This window comes from Capricornis sumatraensis, chromosome 14, assembly GCF_032405125.1.
Source record: "Capricornis sumatraensis isolate serow.1 chromosome 14, serow.2, whole genome shotgun sequence".
NCBI classification, from domain to species: Eukaryota; Metazoa; Chordata; class Mammalia; order Artiodactyla; family Bovidae; genus Capricornis; species Capricornis sumatraensis.
In genome coordinates this window covers 13,009,966-13,024,931 of record NC_091082.1, presented here as the reverse complement: position 1 = coordinate 13,024,931, position 14,966 = coordinate 13,009,966, and the positions used below count along the sequence as shown (strand labels likewise).

The window sequence follows — 14,966 nt, the reverse complement described above, 5'->3', positions numbered from 1 at the left end:
CAACATGGCTCTCAATAGCCACAACGTGGAAGCAACCCACTGATGGACAGCTGGATCAACAAAATGCGATACGCACATACAGGGGAATATTACTCATCCATAAAAAGGAAGGAAATTCTGACACACGCTACAACACGGATGAACCTTGACAACACTGTGCGAAGTGGAAGAAGCCAGTCAAAAAGGCAAGTACCTTACGATTCCACTTATATGAGGTTCCTAGAGTAATCAAAGACACAGAAAGCAGAATAGTGATTGCCAGACACTGTGGAGAGGAAGCAAAGAGGAGTTAGAGTCTAATGGGTACGGGGTTCAGAAGATGCAAAAGTTCCGGAGAGGACGCTGATGATGGTGGTACAAACATGTGAAGGCACTTAATGCCACAGAAATACACACTTAGAGATGGTTAAAATGATAATATACATGTGTTATATATATATATATATATTATTATTACAATTAAAAAAAGAAGATTCGCAATATGTAAGGCAAGTGCTAACAAGTATGAAAGGGGAAATTAGCAGTAACACAATAACAGTGGGAGACTTTAATACCCCACTCACACCTATGGACAGATCAACTAAACAGAAAGTTAGCAAGGAAACACAAACTTTAAATGATACAATGGACCACTTAGACCTAATTGATAAACAATGAATTTCACCTTTTTCTCAAGTGCACACAGAACATTCTCCAGGACAGATCCCATCCTGGGCCATGAATCTAGCCTTGGTAAATTCAAAAAAATTGAAATTTCAAGCATCTTTTCTGATCACAATGCGGTAAGATTAGATGTCAACTGCAGGAAAAAAAACTATTTAAGATACACACATATGGAGGCTAAACAACATGCTTCTGAATAACTAGCAAGTCACAGAAGAAATAAAAAAGAAATAAAACTCTGCACAGAAACAAATGAAAATGAAAACACAACCCAAAACCAACGGGATTCAGTAAAAGCAGTGCTAAGGGGAAGGTTGATAGCATTACAAGCTTACCTCAAGAAACAAGAGAAAAAAGTCAAATAAATAACCTAACTGTACACCTAAAGCAACCAGAAAAAGAAGAAATGAAGAACCCCAGGGTTAGTAGAAGGAAAGAAATCATAAAAATTAGGGCAGAAGTAATTGAAAAAGAAACAAAGGAGACTATAGCAAAAATCAAGAAAACTAAAAGCTGGTTCTTTGAGAAGATAAATAAAATAGAAAAACCATTAGCCAGACTCATCAAGAAACAGAGGGAGAAGAATCAAATCAACAGAATTAGAAATGAAAATGGAGAAATCACAACAGACAACACAGAAATACAAAGGATCATAAGAGATTACTATCAGCAACTTTATGACAATAAAATGGACCACTTGGAAGAAATGGACAAATTCTTGGAAAAGTATGACTTTCCAAAACTGAACCAGGAAGAAATAGAAAATCTTAACAGACCCATCACAAGCACGGAAATAGAAACTGTAATAAAAAATCTTCCAACAAACAAAAGCCCAGGACCAGATGGCTTCACATGTGAATTCTACCAAAAATTTAGAGAAGAGCTAACACCTATCCCACTCAGTCTTTCAGAAAATTGCTACTGCTACTGCTGCTAAGTCGCTTCAGTTGTGTCCGACTCTGTGCACCCCATAGACAGCAGCCCACCAGGCTCCCCCGTCCCTGGGATTCTCCAGGCAAGAACACTGGGGTGGGTTGCCATTTCCTTCTCCAATGCGTGAAAGTGAAAAGTGAAAGTGAAGTCGATCAGTCGTGTCCAACTGGTAGCGACCCTATGGACTGCAGCCTACCAAGCTCCTCAGTCCACGGGATTTTCTAGGCAAGAGTACTGGAGTGACTTGCCATGAGGAGGGTAAACTGCCAAACTCTTTCTAAGAGGCCACCGTCACCATAATACCAGAACCAGATAAACACGCCACAAAAAAAGAAAACTACAGGCCAAAATCACTGATGAACACAGATGCAAAAATCCTTAACAAAATCCTAGCAAACAATTAAGAAAAAGAAGATTCAAGGGCAGGGGAACCAGGAGGCCATGCAACCAGCTGGATTCATCTGGCTCTTTAAAGTTGGGAGTGTCTTTCACTTTCTCTATTGCAGGAAAATGAGGAGTCAACCCTGCTTCTAAGCAAGTGGGGCCTCGTCCCTGAACTTCTGGGACCAGACTCTTTTCTTAGGCCCGGCCACTCTCCTGCCAGGTGCAGTGAGAGATGGCTGAAGCCTTGGGGTGATCTGGACGGCCCCACCTGCTCAGAGGAGTCGCTGCAGCCAGGAGAGGGCCACACAGCTTTGTAGCTGACCCTCCAGAGGGGAGCTCAAGTGCAACCCAGAAGCCTGGGCTCAGGGATCCAAAAGGGGCCTTGAGATGAACGGTCCTGTCACCCACACTCTGCGGAAACCTGAGTTGTGGGGTGACTCCAGCTGCAGGCACTTCCCATCTGCTTCAGATGCTCTGCCCCAAGCCTGTCATGGCTGGCCTCCAGCAAGGCGCGACCCTGGCTTTGCTAGCTCATACACCCCCAGAGAGGTGGCCGCAACAGGAAAAGGAAGATTCGAGGCAACAAAGTTTCTGCAAGACACAGAGTTGTGGGGTTCTCGTGAAGTCACTTTGGCATAGTCAATAAAGCAGAAATAGATGTTTTTCTGGAACTCTTTTGCTTTTTCCATGATCCAGCCGATGCTGGCAATGTGATCTCTGGTTCCTCTGCCTTTTCTAAAACCAGCTTGAACATCGGGAAGTTCACGGTTCATGTGCTGAAGCCTGGCTTGGAGAATTTTGAGCATTGCTTTACTAGCATGTGAGATGAGTGCAATTATGCAGTAGTTTGAGCATTCTTTGGCATTGCTTTTCTTTGGGACTGGAGTGAAAACTGACTTTTTCCAGTCCTGTGGCCACTGCTGAGTTTTCCAAATTTGCTGGTATATTGAGTGCAGCAGTTTCACAGCATCATCTTTCAGGATTTGAAATAGCTCAACTGGAATTCCATCACCTCCACTAGCTTTGTTCGTAGTGATGCTTTCTAAGGCCCACTTGACTTCACATTCCAGGATGTCTGGCTCAGGTGAGTGATCACACCATCGTGATTATCTGGGTCGTGAAGACCTTTTTTGTACAGTTCTTTTGTGTATTCTTGCCACCTCTTCTTAATATCTTCTGCTTCTGTTAGGTCCACACCATTTCTGTCCTTTATCAAGCCCATCTTTGCATGAAATGCCAAAGCCTTTGACTGTGTGGATCACAATAAACTGTGGAAAATTCTGAAAGAGATGGGAATACCAGACCACCTAACCTGCCTCTTGAGAAACCCGTATGCAGGTCAGGAAGCAACAGTTAGAACTAGACATGGAACAACAGCCTGGTTCCAAATAGGAAAAGGAGTACATTAAGGCTGCATATTGTCACCCTGCTTATTTAACTTCTATGCAGAGTACATCATGAGAAACGCTGGGCTGGAAGAAGCACAAGCTGGAATCAAGATTGCCGGGAGAAATATCAATAACCTTAGATATGCAGATGACACCACCCTTATGGCAGAAAGTGAAGAGGAACTAAAGAGCCTCTTGATGAAAGTGAAAGTGGAGAGTGAAAAAGTTGGCTTAAAGCTCAACATTCAGAAAACGAAGATCATGGCATCTGGTCTCATCACTTTATGGGAAATAGATAGGGAAACAGTGGAGACAGTGTCAGACTTTATTTTTGGGGGCTCCAAAATCACTGCAGATGGTGACTGCAGTCATGAAATTAAAAGACGCTTACTCCTTGGAAGAAAAGTTATGACCAACCTAGATAGCATATTCAAAAGCAGAGACATTACTTTGTCGACTAAGGCCTGTCTAGTCAAGGCTATGGTTTTTCCAGTGGTCATGTATGGATGTGAGAGTTGGACTGTGAAGAAAGCTGAGCACTGAAGAATTGATGCTTTTGAACTGTGGTGTTGGAGAAGACTCTTGAGAGTCCCTTGGACTGCAGGGAGATCCAACCAGTCCATTCTGAAGGAGATCAGCCCTGGGTGTTCTTTGGAAGGACTGATGCTAAAGCTGAAACTCCAGCACTTTGGCCACCTCATGCGAAGAGTTGACTCAATGGAAAAGACTCTGATGCTGGGAGGGATTGGGGGCAGGAGGAGAAGGGGATGACCGAGGATGAGATGGCTGGATGGCATCACCAACTCGATAGATGTGAGTCTGAGTGAACTCCGGGGGTTGGTGATGGACAGGGAGGCCTGGCATGCTGCGATTCATGGGGTCGCAAAGAGTCGGACACGACTGAGTGACTGAACTGAACCAAACTTGAAGTCACTGATCTGGGAGCTGGGGACTGGCTGGCCACCAAAGCTCCCCATCCCCATCGCAGAATCCTTTCCTTGCTCTCACCTCACGACGTCTCTGCACACGAATGCTTTGAACACAGGGTTCCTCTGCTTCTAGGACCCCGTGTGCTCTGAGAGCCTTGCAGAGTCCCTGGGCCGTGAGGGATTGGCGGCTCTAGGAGTCCAGCTCATGTGTTCTTTTTTAAGATTTTTTTTTTTTTAACGAGGACCATTTTAAAAGTCTTTATTGAATTTGTATATATTGCTTGTTTTGTGTCTCGGTGTTTTGGCCACGAGGCATGTGAGATCTTAGCTTTCTGATCGAGGATCAAACCCTCCCTCCCCTGCATTGGAAGGTGAAATCGTAACCACTGGACCACGAGGGAAGTTCCGTAGCTCATGTGTTCTAATCACAGGTCCCTTCCCAGGACACGGGCACCAGGGCAGAAGGCGCCCCTTCTCCCACCATGCACTGGACAGGGCATCCAGCGCCATAAATGACTCAGAGAATTCCAGGGTGGTGAGTGGCACGTGGGAGCCAACACTCAGCTCCCTGTCCCCACATGGCCATGCCCGCTCGGAGAGCAACAGTGGCTGGGGGACCAGCTCGCTGCCCTGCCGCTGGAGTGGGCCCTTCTCGGCTCCCCACTAGCCAGAAGCCCTGTGTGCGCCTTCAGTTTTGCGGGCTGGGCTGTGCAGGAAGCCCGAGCCTCACCACTGGCCCCCACACCCCCTCCCCTGTGCCGCCTGCCCTGCTAAGCCACCTGCCCAGGGCTGCGAGACGGCCTGACGTGACGTGCGTCTCGGTTGGTTCTTGAGTGGCTCGGAGTGTTCCACACATGCACGCTCTCACTGTGCCCTAGAGCCGCAGGGGCAGGGACATCCGGTCTCCTCTCTCCTAAAGGGCCGGGCAAAGTGTCTCCAAGATGGACGCTGCTGACACGGGGTTACATCTGTGGGCCTCTTCCAGCCTCAGGTATTTGGGTAATTCTGGAAAGAGCTACAGGAGAGGCAGGACAGCTTAGGGGCTGGGAGCCCTGGCATTAGGTCACTTGGGCCCAAGTTCTGGATCTGCCCCTTGTTGCTAGGGGACCCCGACCCCCCTCAGTGCCTCAGTTTCCTCACTGCTATATGCAAACCGTATGCACAACTCTGACCCTTAGTCAATGCTGGGGTTAATGGCACATGGTGGGCCCTCAGTACCCTGCATCGGTGGACTCAGCTAACCACAGGCTGCGTAGGACCATAGTATTTACTACTGAAAAGCATCTGAAGACAAGCGGACCCATGCGGTTCAAACCGGCACTGTTCATGGGGCAACCGCAGTTAATGTGAGGATTAAATGAGTCTCCACACTTAGAACAGTGCCTGGCACATATCAAGGCCCAGTAATTATTATTATTTTAAATTCTAACCATTTCCCAGCAGACCCTGGCTCCTGCCGTCTCCCTGTTACATGAACAGAGCCTTATGACTCCTCACACCCCCATCGAGAACCCTACCTCCTCACATCTGCATTTCAACCCCCATCTGCATTTCTCAAAATGGCCTTTATCACCCCAAACCCAGGAGTTCTCCATGCATTCTCGCAGCCCCTCTCTAGCAGTTACTCTTCCCTGGAGGGCCGAGTCTCCCCATTTTACAGAGGGGGAAAGTGAGGCTGAGAGCAGGGAGCAGGCCTCCTGAGGTCACCCAGAGGGAAGGCTGGGGGCATGGGTTCCCAGGTCCACTGCTGGGTCCACTTGAGGGCCTGGGGTCCCTGCCCAGTCCAGCTGGGCTGTCTGAGAATGCTCAAGTGACTGGGATCACCAACCCGGGTCTTTACACGCTTAGAATAAAACTGGGAAAGTGAAACAAGGGAGACGTGTATTGATTCCCCCCTCCTCACCCTGCCACTCCCAAGGCTGAAAGGCAGACAGGAGAAATCCCTGAGGCTTTCCCACCCCCACGCATGGGCCCTCTGCCCGCACCCCCAGAGGCCCCACCGGAGGACGGGCCAGGCCAACTCTTGCCAGTAGGCGCCAGGGCCCAGTTGCTTAGTGACCCAGCGCTGCCCGCCCTTACCCTCCAGGGCAAACAGCTGAGCAATCACAGATGGGATGGAAGGGCCATTCTGTGTTTGGAAAGTTGTCCTTGCATTTTCTGCTCACTCAGTGAGATTTTTCTTTTCAGAGTCACTGGAAAAATCCATTGATTCCGCATCCCGAATCTCAGCAAGTTTCCCTTTCTCACAGTCCTGAGATCCGCTTTCACACGCTCGGCCTGAAGCGCTCTGTGTGTGCCCTCCGGGAGCGCCCACCAGCCCTTAGGGAAAGAAGTTTTGTGGGGAAGAACCTCCAAGGCCCCTCCTCCTTCATCAGGCTTGCATTTAGTGCCTGCCATGTGCCGGGGACCCAGTGCTAAACAAGACACGGTTCCTCATCCAGAGAATTACAGCCCATCAAAATGAGGGGTAGGAGAGGATGATATGGTGGTTTTCGGGGAGCAGAAGGAAGCATCAAGTTGCAGCTGGAAATGTTCTATGAACACCGGGACCCACCAGCTCAGCTCACCCATCCTCCTCGCTAACACACACTTTCCCAGCCATGCGTGCCTACGGAGGTCGTACCCGCCCATGGCCTCTCCACGTGTTCAGGCCAACACAGGGCCCAGCCTTGTATCCTCCGCTGCAAGGCTGGTCCCTGCAGCCCCCATGCCCCACAGTGTGGCGGGCAGCCCAACACCACCCCTCGCGCTCGGGGAGAGCCAGGAGGGAAGGAGGAGAAGGCAGGACTCGCGGACTGGACGCTGGTGAAGGGACACTGATAGCGTATGGCGACCAGCTTTTCCAAGACCCATACAGCGGAAAGCGGCCTGGCAAAGAACGAACGAGATAAAGACAGCTTCCTGCGGCAGGTGAGCAGACGAGAGCTGGGATGCCTGAGGTTGTTTGGAGCCTTTCAAAACTTGACTCTCACCCAAGACACCACGTGTGTGGTGGGAAGAGCGTGTGCTCTGGAGTTGGATGAGCGTGGGGTGTGGGCCTCGCCCTTGGCTAAGCCCCCCTCGCATAGGACCTCGTTGAATGTGCCAGCCCTCTGGCCTGACAGCAACAGAAACTCCGCCAGGGTGGTCTGTCAGGTGGAAACGTGCTGCCGCCGCCCTCCCTGCTTTACTTTTTTTTAAACCTAGGATTGTAGCCTCACGGGCAGCAGGGGTCCAACCAGCTGGAGCCACGTTGAGTAGCGCCATGGACAAGGAAGGGCTGATCGGAGGGTTGGAGGATGACAGTGTGATGAGCGCAGGTCTCCTCCCTGCCTGTGGGAGCTGCATGCACCTCTGCTCAGAAACAAGGGAAGGGCCGTAACGACCCATCCCAGTCTCCTCCAGCTCCAGGAGTCGCTGCTTTTCAGAGGCTAAGCTGATCTCCTCCAACCCTCCCCAGGCTGCTGCAGTCCTGTCGCTGCCAGCCCGTCCCCAGCCCCCTCCTGGGTTACTTAAGCCCAGGCCCTCTGATTCTGGGGGCCAGCCCCCCCGCCCCCCATCTTGGGAGCCGCCACCACCTCCTGATGAAAGCCGTGGGGCCGCAGGGCAGACGCAGTGTTCTCCCCCAGGTGACCCTCTGCCCATGGGCCCCATCCAGACACTTCATGGTGGGGAAGGGGGGCAACTAGGGTCTGCTGCACAGTGTGGCTGAGGCCATAGGTCTTTATACATTCTATCCGTCTCTGTATCCCCCGACCCCTCGGCCCCGTGCTATAAGAAAATTGAAAACACTGCGTTTTGATTGAGGCCAGGCGTTGTGGCATTTTGGATGCAACATTAACAGGCGGGAACCAGTGTGGACTTTGCTCTAGAAGCAAAGGGGAGGCTCTGAAGGCTTCGGGACGCCAGAATGATATGCCGTCGAATGCAGGGTACACAGCAGGGGAAGAAACAGAAGGGAAACTGGCTGGGCGACCTCCTGGAGCATCTCAGGAAGAGCTGACAAGCCCCCAGCTAGGTAGGGCGGGGTGGGGGACAGAAAGGAGAGGCCACACCGTGGGGGCGGAAGCCACAGTGCCAGACTGGATGGAAGGCACGAGAGGGGAGACCCTTCCGGTGCCGAAGGTGGGGGAATAAGAGGACGAGGCGGAGACAGGGCGGGAAGTCAGTCATGGGCAAAGCTACGAGCTGCTCCTGGACACATTAAATTGTCGGCATCTGAGGGGCTTGAGAGACCTCCGACAGGCTACAGAAAAGTTCATTCTACAGCTAAGAAGAGAAGGAGATGGGGGGTGGAGGCTGGGGAGCTGCACGTAAAGCTGGGGAGGGGTCAGGGAGGAGAAGAGATGGGAACCAGGACAGAACCACGGACAGAAGGCGCAGGCTCAGCGAGCCCAACATGCACGTTTCTGCCTCTACAGCTCCCTTCTTCCTCCTGGTTCTGAAATTAAATGCCCCTGGTTCCTGGCAAGTTGATCTGGTCCTCTTATCCCCAGAGCATATGCCTTGCCAGGACTGGGGTGCTATCTTATGGGAAGACGGAGCCATTCAGAAGAGGAAATGAGGTCCTGAACGAAGACAGGTCTGGGTCCCCCACACAGGAGGATCCCAGAGCTGAGAAGCACACAGGTGTGGGTTACCTGGCGAGTCAGGATCAGCGGAGGGCTGGGACCAGGCTGCAGGCATCAAGGTGAGCCTGATGGTACCTCCCTGTGCCACTCATGGCTTGGAACCTGGATCCAGAGTCCAGCCTGATGTTGTGAACTAAGAGCTGGGATTCAGGGTTGAGAGCCGTGCAAAGTTTTCCTTTCTCCCAAAACAATGTAGGTGAATGGGTGTTACATGTGTGCTGAGCGATAACTTTAGAGGGAAAAGAGGGCCAAGTCTGGATAAAGTCTAAAGGCATGAAGAGAAAGGGTTGAGTGGGAGTGGAGGAATCCGGAACACAAAGGGGAGGATGTCTGGGGTGAGCCCCAGGTGGTCCTGGAGAAGGAGCTGGTGTCAACCATTCAGGCCCTTTCCCCAACCCCACCCTAGGGAAGTCCTTACAGTTTAGAGAACTTAGCAGTCAGGATCTCTCTCTGCTAGTCCCGTGAGAAACTGGCAAGGCTCTGCTCCCATGCAAAGTGGGGAAGGACTCTCGGTTAAAAAAGAAAAGGACAGGCTCATGTGACACTCGTTGAGAGGACCAGATGAAGCGCCCGAGTCTGGAGTCTTGAAGGGAGCTCAGCCGAGAGCTGGAGTTGAGCTGAGAAGCCAGAATCTGGCTCACAGTTCCGTGAGGCTTCTGTTCCATCATGAACCAGTCACGATCACCAAGGATTATCCTCTTAACATCCCTGCCAGCATCAGTGCTGAAAGTAACGCAGGCTGCTCTGAGCAGGGGCCCGGGGCTCTGGGTCCTCGGGGCTGTTTCTACTTCGCTGAGTGACCAGGGAAAGCCTTTTACCTCCTGGGCTTCCAACCTAGGGATCTGTCGTAAATGCTCATCTTACATTCCAACTGAAGCCATCAGTCACCAAATATTTCCTAAACAGGTGGTTCCCAGACTTTCTATGGGCGTCACCAAGGGGGAAGTATTTTGAAAAAGCAGATTTGAGGGTCCTACCTTCAAAGATGCAGGAGCCGAGACGTCTAGAGTGGGGCCCTCAACTGTCCATTATCAAAAAAGTGATCCAAAGAGAGATTCCCGATGTCAGTGGTCAGGGTCAACCCATGAGCACCACTGAAGGCTTCAGATGGTAAGAGGAACCAGCGCAGTGCTGAGTAAGGAAAAGCACCTTTCCTGCAAAAGTTCCCAGTGTATCTGGGGGAAGTAGGGCTGCCCATCCCAGGAACCGCACCTCCTTGGCGACAGACAAGTACAAAGTCAAAGAGACAAGGGTTGCGGCCCTTCACCAAGAGAGTAGAGTTTCCCAAGGTGGTTGGGCAGAGGTGGGAGAAGCTATGCGTGGCAGAGACGGCTAAGTGTTCACCACAACCGGCTTCCTCGTCCACCTGGGCTCACAGCTGTATTTCATTTCTCAACCTCCCTGTGGTTAGGAGTGGCCACGTGACTGGGTTCTGGCCAATGGCGCAGGGGCGTAGAATACGCACACCACTTCCGGGCCTGACCCACAGAATCTCCCGAGTGTTATCCTGAGCCCCACCTGCCAATGTAACTTTCCTTAAAGAGCGAAATAAACTTCTGTCATATCTGATGACTGAAAATAACGGGGCTGTTTGTCACATGTCAGTCCATTCTGATCACACAGGGTGCAAGAGAGATGGCACAGCGATTAACCTCGACCAGCATTCAGCCAGCCCGGCTTCTGTAACCAGCGGCTGGTGCTACATAGCACCTGCGGGGAGGCGAGTCCTGATCTTACACGGCTTACCGTCTTCCTGGAGAAAAGCGACGCTGAGAAGGGTCAGGGCAGCAGCAGGCCGCCGGCCCCCAGGAGGGGACCACCGACTCCAGCGCCAGATGGAGGCTATCGCGGGCCCAGCCAACATGGAGAGGTGAGTGGTGGGCTGGGCAGGCATCCGAGAAAGCACATAAAATGGCAGTGATATGGTCCAACGGTGCTGAAGATTTTTATTTTTATTGCTCAAATTTGGAACTAACTTATTTTTAGTGTCCTTTATCTCTCACGCCAAGAAGGTCAGGGGGAGCTATGGAGGCGGAGGCCTGGGTACTCCTGCTGCGGGCAGAGAGATGGGGATTCCCCTGACTGGTCAGGCTTGCATGACGTCCCTGGAACCCTGGTCCCTTGGTCCACGCAGGGGCCAAGCAGCCAGGCAAGAGGAGAGGAGGCAAGTGCAAGGATGGAACTGGGAGTGGCTTCATCCTGTGACCTCTGCGACTGCTCCCCTCCTCTTTGCATCTTCCTTAAATTTTTCAAAAATCAATGGTGTCAGTGTAGGCCAGGAAGGGCCCGGATGGGGAGGGGGCAATGGGAACGCATTCCAGCTGTGCTTAAGTATAATATTTAACCACAGGTAGAGCCCAGCCTTCTGCCTCCGTATCCACAAAGAAAACACACACGTCAAAGATACAGCAAGCAGTACCTAGGACAGGTGTGAAGAAGAACTTGCAAGGTTCTGGGACTGATGACAGGGACCCCTGTTAATACCAAGAGTAGAATGAACGTTCCTGGGCCACACTGTGCCTTAGGAACGGAGGGGTGGAAGGACCCCGTGCCCCTTTCCTAGCCTGAGGCTGTTTGGCTTCTTCCACTGTGAAGAAGGTCCTGAGAGGACAAGGGCTGTCCCTGTCACCCACTGAGTGATGAAGACCCAGAAAAGCTCCTGACAAGGTGTCCAAGAGACCCCACCCAGCCAGACGTCTGGTCTGGTGACAGCCTCGTGCCTCCTGGCTTCAGCCTTTCCATCTGTAAACCGATGCTAGACTCAGGTCCTTCCAGCTCAGACAGTCTGCAAGCAGGAGGCTTTCTGTGTCCCCGGAGCCTCCACCCTAAAGGTCTGGTCTTGGGTCCTTCCAGCTCAGACAATCTGCAAGCAGGAGGCTTTCAGTGTCCCCGGAGCCTTCACCCTAAAGGTCTGGTTGGTGCCTGGGATCCTAGAGCCTGCGGAACATGCAGAGAAAACTTGGGGTGTCCGTGTCCCTGCTCAGAGGTCAGAGCCTGAAACTGCCGCTGCCCGCAGGCATCTGGGGTACTGAGGGGAGTGGGAGCCGGCCTCCCTGCTAGGGTCAGATCCCAGACGGGAAGACGGGCAGCTGGCAGGGGTGGTCAGAGATCCCAGGCACCAGGCCCACAAATCACCAAACCCTGCCTTCTGTGGGCCTGGAGCAGAGAAACTCCGGGCTGGGAGACGAGAGATACAGGTTCCAACCCTGAGGGTCCGTCAGGAACTTGCTTTGTGGCCTTGAATGACCCCCACCCCAACACCAATGTCTTGAACCGGGTGACCGTATGGACGCCTTCCAGAGAGCTGCTTGGTCTGTACTTCCGAGTACTCGGGTCGGGGTTCCCCTAAGCCACTGGGGGCCCCATTTGGAGACACGATCCAGGGTAAGTGACCTAATCGGGCCCAGCAGCCAAGGGAGAAGTCCCTGCAGGGCACCCGAAACAAAGGCTGAAGACTGGGGCTCCGTGGCTGTCTCAGGGGAGGCCTGGGGCCCCAGGAGCTGCTGCCTTCTGAATGGGGGGAACCAGCCGGCCCAGGGCCTGGCCCCACTTCCTCTGCCACTGCACCTTCGGGGCCTCCTGGCTGCGCATGGCCCCTCTCACCCCCATGCTCCTGCCCCCCACCGAAAGGGCTGGACAGAGGTCTCAGGAGCTCCCTGCAGGCTGGGCCAGCCAAGGCTCCAGGACAGCGGGAGGCTTCCCCCCGCGGCTCCGCTCCAGCCAGGCACACGACCGACTGGCAAATACAGGTTGCTCTGACAAGGCTATTTATAGACGCCAGCTCGGGCCTTTCCCCAGTGGGGCCTCAGTCTCTCGGCGACCGGGAAACACATAAACACCTTTCCTTGGAGACAGGAAGGAGAAATTCTCCTGGGAGCTCAGACTGGGTAGGGAAAAAAGCAATGATAGGAGTCAGAATGGGGCCAGGATAAGGCCGATCTCTTGGAAACCGTTTCTAAAAGTGGCCCCCAGGGGAAGAGAGATCTGAAGTGTTTCTAAAGGTGGAAAAGCACATAAGATAGGAGACTGAGATCTGTGGATGAAGCGTCCCAGTTCCTACGGCAGCCACATGCACCCCTGCACAGCCGGTGGGGCCACCCAGGGCCTGCTCCCCCACGAGAGGGGGCCCTGCGCCCCCTGCCTCCGTGGAGACGGCTGTTCAGATGGCAAGGCTGGTGCTGAGGAAGATGTCTCCAACAGCAGTTCTGAATCTCAGTCAAGACTCCGCGCACCCTGTAGCTGGGCAGAGCCCAGGGACGAGAGGGGCCGTGTCCACCTCTCTCTCTTTGAGGCATTATCCTTATCACCCCATGTGGGGTTCAATAAAATCCATTTCTCAGAAGGGATTCCCGCCCTCCGAGGGCTTACAGACTTGGGAAAACAAGGGAGGGGGCTGTGCAGAGACCTCACGCCACGCAATGGGTTCAGGAACCAGACAAAGCTGGAGTTACTGTGGTTGCAAAGAGAGAGGTGACATGGGTGCACAGCCGAAGGTGTGTTTTCAAGAGTGATCCCTGGGAAGGGTTTTGGGGGAGAATGACAGAGAAGGCTATTTGGGCCAAAAAACAAGTTGCCTCCCCATGCCAGCATGAGAAAAAAGTGAAAGTGTTAGTCGCTCAGTCACGTCCGACTCTTTGTGGCCCCTGTAGCCCGCCAGGCTCTTCTGTCCAAGGAATTCTCCAGGCAAGAATAATGGAGTGGGTTGCCATTTCCTTCTCTAGAGGATCTTTCCAACCCAGAGATCGAACCTCGGTCTCCGGCATTGTAGGCAGATGCTTTACCATCTGAGCCACCAGGGAAGCCCCTGCATATTTTATTGTAAAATATCTCTATTTCTCCCAAGAATCACCAGAGACACATACCTTTTTATTTGCCGTGTGAAAGGAGCCTCAGCTCTGCAGTGCCCCTCCCTCTACCCAGTCGCACAGAGAGCCCACCCTCTAGGGCCAAGGGCTTACAGCCTGGCGGGCAGCAAGTGCAGCAGCTAAACTTTGTTCTAAAAACAGGAACCATTTCCTACCCGGCAGCAACAAAACTCTCTAGGGCAATGGTTCTCAACCTCAGTTGCATCTCAGAAGTAACAGGCGAGCTTTTCAAAATCTTGATGCCCAGGCTTCACCCCAGACCAACGAAATCAGACTCCCGTGCTGTGGGGCCCAAGAACCCATATTTTCTAAAGCTCAGTAGGCAGTTCCAGGGTACAGCTAAGGCTGAGATCCGCTGGCCTAAATAAAGACCCTACACAGCTGGAGTGCCCTTAAATAATATGTATATGGGTGGGGGTGAGGGTAGAAGGGGGTATACACGTTGAGGTAGGAATCCCAGGAGAGAGCTGGACACCCTCCCTTAGCAGCCATGGTTTCCGCATGAGCCCTCCTTACCCCCTGCCCCAGTTTCTTAAACGGGTACCCAGACACAGCCCTGTTCTAGTTGATTCTTTGAACACTAAAATCAAAACTCCTCTGCTGATTCTTGGGTGTCTTCTCACAGTGCATTTGTTAGATGGGCAGAACCCAGCAAATGTGGGGCCTACAGGCAAGATGAATTGTTAACTACGGAGGCCCCAGAGTCAGGCCTGGGGAAGTTTTTAGCTAATTTGACTCATGTAGGACTGCTGAATTAATTATGAGCCTGCATACACCTGTAAAATGTAACCGCTCACTCTGTCTACAAACAGGCCCATTTAGGCAAGGCCCTGGCTTGGAGCCCTCTCATCTAAATAACAAAACAAATAAATACACAGAGCTCTGCCGCCACTGCCATGTAGCAGACACATGGCGGCAACTGGGAGAGTGCGGCCAGGGGACTCAGGTGAGCTGGGTGTCTAGCATACACAGCCACGTTAGGGGACACACACAAACCCCTTTAGGTTACCCCTAGCTAGCTCAGGAAGTCAACATGGTCGCAGCACAATGATCTAGGAGAGAAGTTTTAGTTTGCTTCTAGAAACACCCTGGACTTCTGCAAAGTTGCTGGGCTGTGTTTTAAGACGGTTTCTGGCCATCTGCAATACGGAAGTCTCAACCTAGCAATGCTGTCCTTAACGAGCGACAGGGAGC

General features: G+C 52.3%; 1 protein-coding gene across 2 annotated transcripts in view; it reads right to left on the bottom strand.

Annotated features, from left to right (window-relative positions):
• The window catches only part of RASSF5 (Ras association domain family member 5), a 72,548-nt gene that overhangs the window by 15,464 nt on the left and 42,118 nt on the right, over nt 1-14,966 (bottom strand). The gene's annotated exons all lie outside the window — the stretch shown is intronic.